Genomic DNA, 9,766 nt, shown 5'->3' on the forward strand with positions numbered 1-9,766 from the left:
TCCGATGTTTTCACAGACTTGATGTGTGAGAGAGAAACATGATACTTTGAGCTAAGTTGGAAGACTTGACATGATGAATGAACATGACATGTTCAACCTATGCTCATCATGATATCTATAACTTGTTCGTATGTATATCTACAACGTGTTGATGAATGCCTTTACAAGTTGATTGAGCATGACACTGCACTCAAAACTAGCTTTCTACAACTTACCTACTTAGTGTTATATCATGCATTGTTATTGCCATGTTCCAAACATGGGTTTCTTGCGAGTACATTCAAAGTACTCACTGGCTTGCCACTGGTTATTTTATGGGCCAGGCATGAAAGAGAGGATATGATGAAGAATGCCATGGTGATGTACGTGCGAGCCGGGACACTTTCCAATCAGAATGCATATACGGTTAAGGCATATGGCATGGGTTCACGCTATCGATGAAGGTTTTCCACTGCAAGTAGAAGGCTTGGCCATGAAGGCCATATTCGTGTAAAATGGTATGTAATGGATGTAAGACTCTTGTTATTCAGTTTTCGTGTGTTCAATGAGCATTGATCTGTGGGATCACTGTGCACGTACATTCGGTGATCACGACTTATGAGTCGGGGTCCCCACAGAGATGGTATCAGAACCATCCTCACTTTAGGAAGCCATTAGTTAGCATTGACATTAGTTAAGGCGAACTATTTTCCTACACCCTTCAAAATCACTTACAAAACCTCTACATTTCTCATATCTTCTAAGTTGACAAAGGAAACGAAGGATTTTGCCTTAGCACTTCCACCCTTTGTCTCTTGGCTCTCCTCATCTGTTTTTACAAAACTTGCAATCGGTCGCTAACGCCCTTATGACCCTGACCACTGGATTCCTTGAAATCCTCATGGGTAACTCGAAAGGAAGCGACCTTGCCAAACAATCCCCCACATATTTGGAAGACAAGGTTGGCAACGCTATGACAAGACGACACCAACATAAGCTACCTTCTCGAGGAATGTGGACATCAAGACTCAGAAGATGGTGACACCCTCGACACTACCCAGAGTGATGCAACCTTGGCCTACGATGATCAGTACATAAGATATGCAAGATAATGGCATACAATGCTAATAGAGCGACCCTGTCCTTATCATTGTTGTGTCAACAACCGCTAGTCAATGAGAACCTCGCCATTTGGTCCACCTCACCATAGTGAGGAGGAAAACTATTCTCTTCATCCCTCGCTCTTGGTGTTTATGTTGCAATCAACATGACCGACATATGGAAACTCTATCATGTCTTACCCATGTCATTGCATAAAGCATTGCCCACTTAGAACTCTCGATGCCATGGAAGAGAAGAAGACATTGGCATTATTACAAAGACAACAAAAGGTCCTCTCAATGACAGCCATGAGGAACCACCTTCACCGTCAGCTTACCAGAAAGAAGTCGTTGAAGATTCTTCAGGATCAACCTAGATCATTTCGACAAACAACAACAAGAGACATAGCGACACCTCAAGAAGACCGAGAAGACTGAGCGGGCTCCTCTCGAAGACACAAAGCAAGCATGACTATTGAGTCCGATGACCTTAGGATAGGTAGTGTATCCCCTATGCAAAGTTTAGTCTGTGAAATGGTTTGAATGGAACCATGTTGTGTGTTGCTTGTTTGTGCTTTGGCATAATTCACACTTGTTCCTAGGCAACAAGTACGCGACTATACCACCTACCTAATCTTGATATTTGTGTTTAGCCTTTCGGCACTTGTTTGATTGGACTTGCACCATGCGACCCCCTTAGGCACTCCCCTCTATACTACATTTCTCTCTCTAAGATTTGTCAACAACTGAAGACCAACAACTGAAGACTCGAACTACAATGTACTCAACCAAGTGCAGCCCAGTAAAGCTATGATTTTCCCTCAATATTGGAAAACCCTCACTACACCAACCTAGACCTCACAAGCTCCCCCAACTCAAACCTCTGATCACGTGCTTTATACACGGATTTGCCAGAGCACTTGTTGAGCATCAGTAAAGCGTGCTTAGCACTAAGTTCATCATGGGACGAGTGATCATAGTGAACCAACATCCTTCATTCTTAAGCGAAGACTAGAATCTTGATGCGATAGGAAGGATCATTCCAAGGATATACGACTTGTAGACAATGATTTGAGGTGACTATAATAGATGTCTTGGGGATGTAGCTAAGCCCCTTTGGTGGATAATAAGACTCTTATGTTGGTAGATGAACTTGGTGGATCAAAGTTAGTAGGGTAGAATGACTTACATAGCCCTGAGTGAATTGGATTTAGTAGGAAGATTGTGATCACAAGCCAAAAATTCTTGGTGGTATAATAGCTAACTTTATCAAGTAATATTAGTGGATTGATGAGGTTACAATAGCAATTTGGAGTAACGAGTAGGAATTCTCATTCGATATGATATTTGGATTCATTCGATATGAGATTTGGATTTAAATAGGTGATACTAATAGAGTATTGGTGATAAGAAAGACTACATGGTTCAGAGTAATTTGGATTTAATCTGATAATCTTAATCTTAACACCATGATTCTCGGTGAAGGATTAGATAGAAAAATTGGATTTGTCAGAAGTGATATAAGAATCTATATAAGCAAGACCATGGAGTTTAGTTGCTGATGATATTGGAAGTTGGTGGATATACCATGATAATAGTCCTTTGAGTGAGTCGTGGATTATAGGAACTCTAGCACATCATATGGAACACCATCAATACGGGGTTATAGGAGCACAATGTCATGTAATGATTGATGGGACTGGGGAACCACTTGATTGGATTCGTAGGAAGGAAACAAGATCTTGGATTGATATATTACGTGCTTCCTAAGTGTAGAGATGCAGAACCTTAGACCTTGGATAATCTAGTTGAGCACTTGGATTTGCAGCATCTTAAACAAGCTTAGAGGCTTGTATACTTCCTGACGATTTTTACATAGGAATATAGGTGAGTTGACTATAGTATACATAAGGGATTTTGGCTTAATACTTCTATTCAAACCTTGGAGTTGAATAGCATAAATGATGTTGGAGTTGACTCATAGGAGATGGTACTTTTGATGATATTGGAAGATTCTGTTTGGAGAAATGGGTAGGACTATTGGCATCTAAGAACTGTGCTCAAGGATAAGGTGGTAGACGTTCACTCACATCCTAAGCTCCTTGAAAATCCCGAAGCTTTATCGAGCCATGACATGGTCGGATTATGGCCATAGGACTTGGCTCTAAGTCATTAGACTATGGCCAATACTCCATCTGGACCACCTCCAATCCTATCCATGGGGGGGGGGGAGGTGGACACAAGGAACTAGATTATATTGGACCACCAACCTCTCTACAAGTGACCATCCAAAACAAATGCACGCTCCTCTCACATATCACATGAACAAGGTGCTTATGTGATGCTTGGAGAAATATGTTGTTGTCCTCATGGATGACATACTTATTTACCCAATAAGAGAAGGAACATCCTAGTCCTGTTTGGTTAAGCCCGAGAAGCACGATTTTTATTGTTTTTCTCAAGTGTAAGGTTTTAACTTGAAGAAGTGGGCTGCTCGAAGCACCCTCCAAGTAGCAAGAGGATAATCCTACCCGAGCAAGATGAAGAACCACTACGGTTGGGAAACCACGACGATTAAGAATAAGCAATAGAAGTCAACCACCACTCCTCTGCCGATTACATCAGCCGGACTATGTCATGAAGCATCAACATTCAAGCAATATGTAGCCTTTGTACATCAAGAGAAATTAAAGATCCCTTTATTGGTCAAATCAAAGACATGAATCCTGATTGGATCACGGTGCAACCCCTTTCAAAGGTGGTTCACCCAACTTGCCAACCTCAAACCTTGGGGATTGGATGGATGGTCTATACTTTTGAGTAGCCAGGTCATCTTGGACGCCCCTCAAAACTTTCCTAGGTGGAAGAAGCCTCCGTAAACACCGAATCTCTAAACTTAGTCTTAGGGACGAGACTCAACCCACACCTTTTCACAAGTAGCTGCGAAGAGGCTAGAAGACCACCTGCGATGGTAGATCACCTTCCTTGAGGGAGTCAAGGATTCCCCCCCCCCAGAGGGAAGCTACACTAAACCCTTCACCCTTCTAACCCAACACGAGACATCTAGATGTCAGTAACCAACGTGAGAAACCCCAACACTAGCAAACAAACACTCTACTTTGCCACATATTCTGACTTTGGAATGCACATACAAGCGAGACCCTTGCCCGAACTTCGTTCACCAAACCCCTCACCTTTAGGAAAGCCTAGCATATTACAAGAACCCCATTCACCCTTAGAAAAATCCATTCAAAGCACTCGAAGCAAAATCATCAAGCACTTTAAGACCCAATGGAGCAGTCACATCATAGAAGGAGCAACATGGGGACGTGAAGACTACCCCACGCCCAAATTTTCGTATCTTTACAACACCTAGCCTAGGAATCTCGGGGATGAGATTCTTGTAAGGGGGTAGGTCTGTCACACTCTATGTTTTGCCTCTCCTGACTAAGTTAACATAGCTAAAAAATAAGGACCATTTAAAACTTTTTGTGCGCTTGTGGTGCTTGATTTGATTGTTGTTTGCTCCCTTGCTTGTTTGTGGTTTAATTCACAAAAATTCTCCTTCTCTCCAGACTCATCTCCTTGCTCCAAATCTTTGCCCAATTACCATACCATGTGTGTAGAAGTTAAAATTATTTTTTTACAAATCTTATGTTGACCAAAACATTTATTTAATTTAGCTTTTCAAACCCCCCTGACTTGAGGTTTGTACTACAAGTCCTCAAATTAGGGAAGATGTTTTGCCCAAAATATTTTATTTGGATCCTATTATCAAAAAGACCTCCCAAAACAAAAAAATATTATTTTAAAAGTTATTTTCCTATTTTATTTAAATACCTTTTTCTGAGGCGAGAAATGGTCTTTTATAGGGGAAATTATTTTATGGTTTCAAAATAATTGAGAAAATTTAGGTAAAGTTAGTGGACATATATTTTTCATATATAAGAGTTTCAACACATGGTCATGTTCAAAATATTGGACAAAACCCTTCAATACCTTTTCTGTGTATTTCAAGTATTTGAAATATTTCTATAATGCCTTGTTTGGATGCGCAGAATTCGCCGCGGAATTGCCCATTTGGAATTGGCTACCCGCTTTCCGCTGTTTGGAATGGCCTAAGAATTAAACCGTGGAAACCAAAATGAATTCCGTGCTTAGGCCCAACCGAGCGTCCCACGTCCTCGCAACTTTCCGAGCTCCCAACCTCGGAATCGCGTGGAAACAGAGGAGCCCGTTCGGCAGCCCCTGCGCGTACCTGTTCGCTGCTCCCCTCCCGAAGAAACAGAGGAGCCCGCTCACTGCTCCCCTCCCGAAGAAATAGAGGAGCCCGTTCGGCGTCCTCCTCCCTGCCGTTATCCTCCCTCCAGCCACCGCAGGCTTGAGCAGGTGCGCGTCCTCCTCCCTCCCGTCCTCCTCCCTCCCCTTCTCCTCCCTCCAGCCGTCGCCGGCCCATACCCCTGGCTGCCCCTCCCCATCTCGACCGACCTGGAAACCTTAGGCGGTGGCGGTTGCTTCTCGGTCGAACAGTGGTTGCTGGGTCAAACGGCGGCGGCTGAGTCGAACATGGCGCACTCCCTCTCCTCTCCTCTGATTCCATATTATGGCATTTTCATAGCCATTCCGAGATATATTGCCATGCAACACCACCGTCTAGTTTTTATGACAAGTACCATCACTTCCATATTGCTTGTGAGTCATACTTTGTTCTAGATATCGAGTTGTAATCTTTGATTTGTAAGTAAATAAAAGTGTGATGATTCACATTATTTGAGCATTGTCCCGTGTGAGAAAAGAATGATGGAAGCTATGATTCCCTCACAAGTTGGGATGAGTCTCCGGACTTTACAAAAAATAAAAGAGGCCAACGAAGCCCATAAAAAATAAAAGAGGCCAAAGAAGCCCATTCAAAAAAAAGAAAAAAGGAGAAAAAAAGAAAAAATAAAAAAATGAGAGAAAGAGAGAAGGGACAATGTTACTATCTTTTTCCACACTTGTGCTTCAAAATAGCACCATGTTCTTCACAGAGAGTATCCTATTTTGTTATTTTCATATAACTAGTGGAATTACATCTTTTGCACAACCACTTAGTTTTCTTTTTGAGATTTCATACACTTATAGCTCTAGTATATTTGTTGCATGGCAATCCCTACTCGCTCACATTGATATCTATTTATGGGCAAATCTATAGCCCGTTGATAAGCCTAGTTGATGTGATACTATCTTCTTCCTTTCTTTTTGCAACCTCCACCACATTCTATTCCACCTATAGTGCTATATTTATTGCTCACGCTCGTGTATTGCATGAGAGTTGAAAAGGTTTGAGAACATAAAAAGTGTGAAACAATTGCTTGATTTTCATCGGGGTTTTGCATGATTTAGATGCGTTGTGTGGTGAAGATGGAGCATAGCGATACCATATGACTTTGTAGGGATAACTTTATAAGACCATGCTATTTCGAAAGGAAGCAATTACCTTATTAGTATGCATGAAGTATTATTGTTTTTGTGTCAATATAGACTTTTGTTTTGAGTCTTATGGATGTGAATATTCCTCCCACATTAGAGAATATTACATGGATAAATATGTTAGGTAGCATTCCACATCAAAAATTCTATTTTTATCATTTACCTACTCGGTGACGAGCAGTAATTAAGCTTGGGGATGCTGGTACATCTCCAACGTATCTATAATTTTTTATTGTTCGATGCTATTATATTATATGTTTTGGATGTTTTATATGCATTAATGTGCTGTTCTATATTATTTTTGGGACTAACCTATTAATCCAGAGCCTAGTTCCAGTTTCTGTTTTTTCCACGTTTTTGAATATTGCAGATAAGGAATATTAAACAGAGTCCAAAAAGAATAAAATCTACGAAAATATTTTGCTTGGACCAGAAGACACACAATAGACTTGGAGTAGGGGGCAAGGCAATTGCCGGGAGAGCACAAGCCTCTAGGGCGCGCCCTAGGGGGTGGTTGCGCCCCCTGGTTTGTGGGCCCCCTGCAGGTCTCTTAACCCTAATTCTTGGCCCATAAAATCCCAATTAAACCATTATCGCCAAAAAGAGGAACGCAAATACTTTTTCGCCACCGGGAGCCTCTGTTTTCAAGAGATCCAATCTCAGAGCCTTTTCCGGCAATATGTCGGAGAGGGGATTGATCATGGAGGGCATCTACATCAACTCCATTGCCCCTCCGATGAAGCGTGAGTAGTTCACCATAGACCTATGGGTCCATAGCTAGTAGCTAGATGGCTTCTTCTCTCTCTTTGATCTTGAATACCATGTTCTTCATGATCTTCATGGAGATCTATCCGATGTGATACTCTTTTGTGGTGTGTTTGTCGAGATCCGATGAATTATGAGTTTATGTTCAGATTATATATGAATATTATTTGAATCTCTTCTGAATTCTTATATGTATGATTTCATATCTTTGTAAGTCTCTTCGAGTTATTGGTAGCGAGGCATGTATTGTATTGTTGCCATCAAGGATAAAAATATGGGGTTTTCATCATATTGCTTGAGTTTATCCCTCTACAACATGTCATCTTACTTAATGTGTTACTCCGTTCTTCATGAACTTAATACTCTAGATGCACGCAGGAGTCAGTCGATGCGTGGAGTAATAGTAGTAGATGCAGAATCGTTTCGGTCTACTTGATATGGACATGATGCCTATATGCATAATCATTGTCTTAGATATCTTCATAATTATTTGCCTTTCTACCAATTGCTCGACAGTAATTTGTTCACCCACCGTATTATTTTTCTTTATGAGAGAAGCCTCTAGTGAATCCTATGGCCCCCGGGTCTATTTTCCATATTATATTTTCAGATCTATAAACCAAAAATACTCCACTGCAACTTATTTACATTAGTTTTACTTTTAGATCTATCAATATTTTATATCTATCTCTATCAGATCTCATCCTTGCAAATAACTCTGAAGGTATTGACAACCCTTTTATAGTGTTCGGTGCAAGTGTTTGATAATTGTGTAGGTACTACCATTGGAGCCTTGCTTGTTCCTCCTCCTGCATTGATACCTTGGTTCTCAACAAACTGAGGGAAATACTTATCTACTTCGCTGCATCAACCTTTCCTCTTCAAGGGAAAACCAACGCAAGCTCAAGAGGTAGCAGCTATTGAAATTAATAGTGGGCCTTAGGCCCATAAGAGAATTTCAGAAAATCTCCAAGGGCCCATGTAGGTAGTGGCATGGCAACGTGGTGGTAGGAAGTTTAGTCCCACCCGGCTAGTTGAGAAGACGTTCGACCTCTTGTGCAGGCTCCTGGAGAGTGAGAAGAGAAGATGACCTCGCGCACTCCTCCTCCACCGCCCGCCTCGCCATGCCTCGCCTCATCACGACGCGCCACGGGTTGCGAGAATGAGCCGAGCCGAGCTCATACCTAGGCGCTTATTTTTGCCGGTCAGGAACGTTGAATACGTAACGGGTGCGCCACGATCTGAGACGTCGGATCGTGGGTCGTTACCGACTCGGACGTGGGTTCAGCCCACGTCTCTCCACCCGGCCGCCTATATAAGCAGGGCTAACGCCAAACCCTAGACGTCATGAGACCAGATCGCCTCTACCTCACGTGATCGTTCCTTTACTGCTACTGCCGCCGGCGACTCCGTCCCGTTCACCGCGTACACGGTCGACGGGAGAGCAGGCCTCCGAAACCCCGCCTCTCCGTTTCTTGTACGGGAGAGGGGCGATTAGGTTTTTGGGGAGCGATCACGCGACTGCTCGCCTCCGTCCGTCTGCTTCGTCTACATCCACGTTGTCCTCGTCGTCGCCATGGCTGAACCGTCCGAGGCTGATCGTCTCGACCTTGAAGCTGAGAAGAAGAGGGCAGAGGATGCGTCCACTGTCAACACCGCTACTACGACCAACTGGCCTACTGGAGGGTATAGCTCGTTTATCCCACTCCTGTTTGTTTCAATCCTAGCAATACTACTGACATGCATAGATGTATCAACTATATGCGTAGTATGTGCTAGATTAGTTCATGATCAGTATGTCATTAGTCTTGTCAATGCCATGCTAGTTATTATCTCGTGGATTAATCTACTCGGAAAATTGCCTATTTACTCAACAATCCTAAAACCTAATATGTGTAGGAATTTTTCGAGTAATGGTTTTGCTGCTGCACTCAAATCGGATAAGTTTACCGTACTTATTTCAAACGTTGGCAAACGAAACCCGCCTTATGGATTACAACTATGAACGTGTTCTCGGTAGCCGGTGTCACTCCCACGAGAACGATCTCAGCTGAACAGCAGAAGATGTTCGCGTAGGCCACCGTCCTATTCCTTGGAGCAGTTATAAGCGTGATCGGAGATAAGCTGGTTGATGCATATTTACATATGCATGTTGCCAAAGAGCTGTGTGAGGCGCTCGAATCTAAATTCAGGGCCACTGATGGTGGGAGTGAGATGTATGTTATGGAGAAGTTCCACGATTAAAAAATGGTTGACAATCGTTCTGTATTGGAACATGCTGATGAGATAATATGCATAGCTAAAGGACTTGAGGTTCTTAAGTGCAATTTGCCAGGCAAGTTTGTCGCGGGCTGTATAATTGCTAAGCTCCCTAATTCCTGGAGGAACTTTGCTACTACTCTGAAACGTCATAGGCGTGAGTTCTCAGTAGAGGACATCATCCGCCATCTAAG

Source organism: Hordeum vulgare, chromosome 1H, assembly GCF_904849725.1.
Source record: "Hordeum vulgare subsp. vulgare chromosome 1H, MorexV3_pseudomolecules_assembly, whole genome shotgun sequence".
NCBI classification, from domain to species: domain Eukaryota; kingdom Viridiplantae; phylum Streptophyta; class Magnoliopsida; order Poales; family Poaceae; genus Hordeum; species Hordeum vulgare.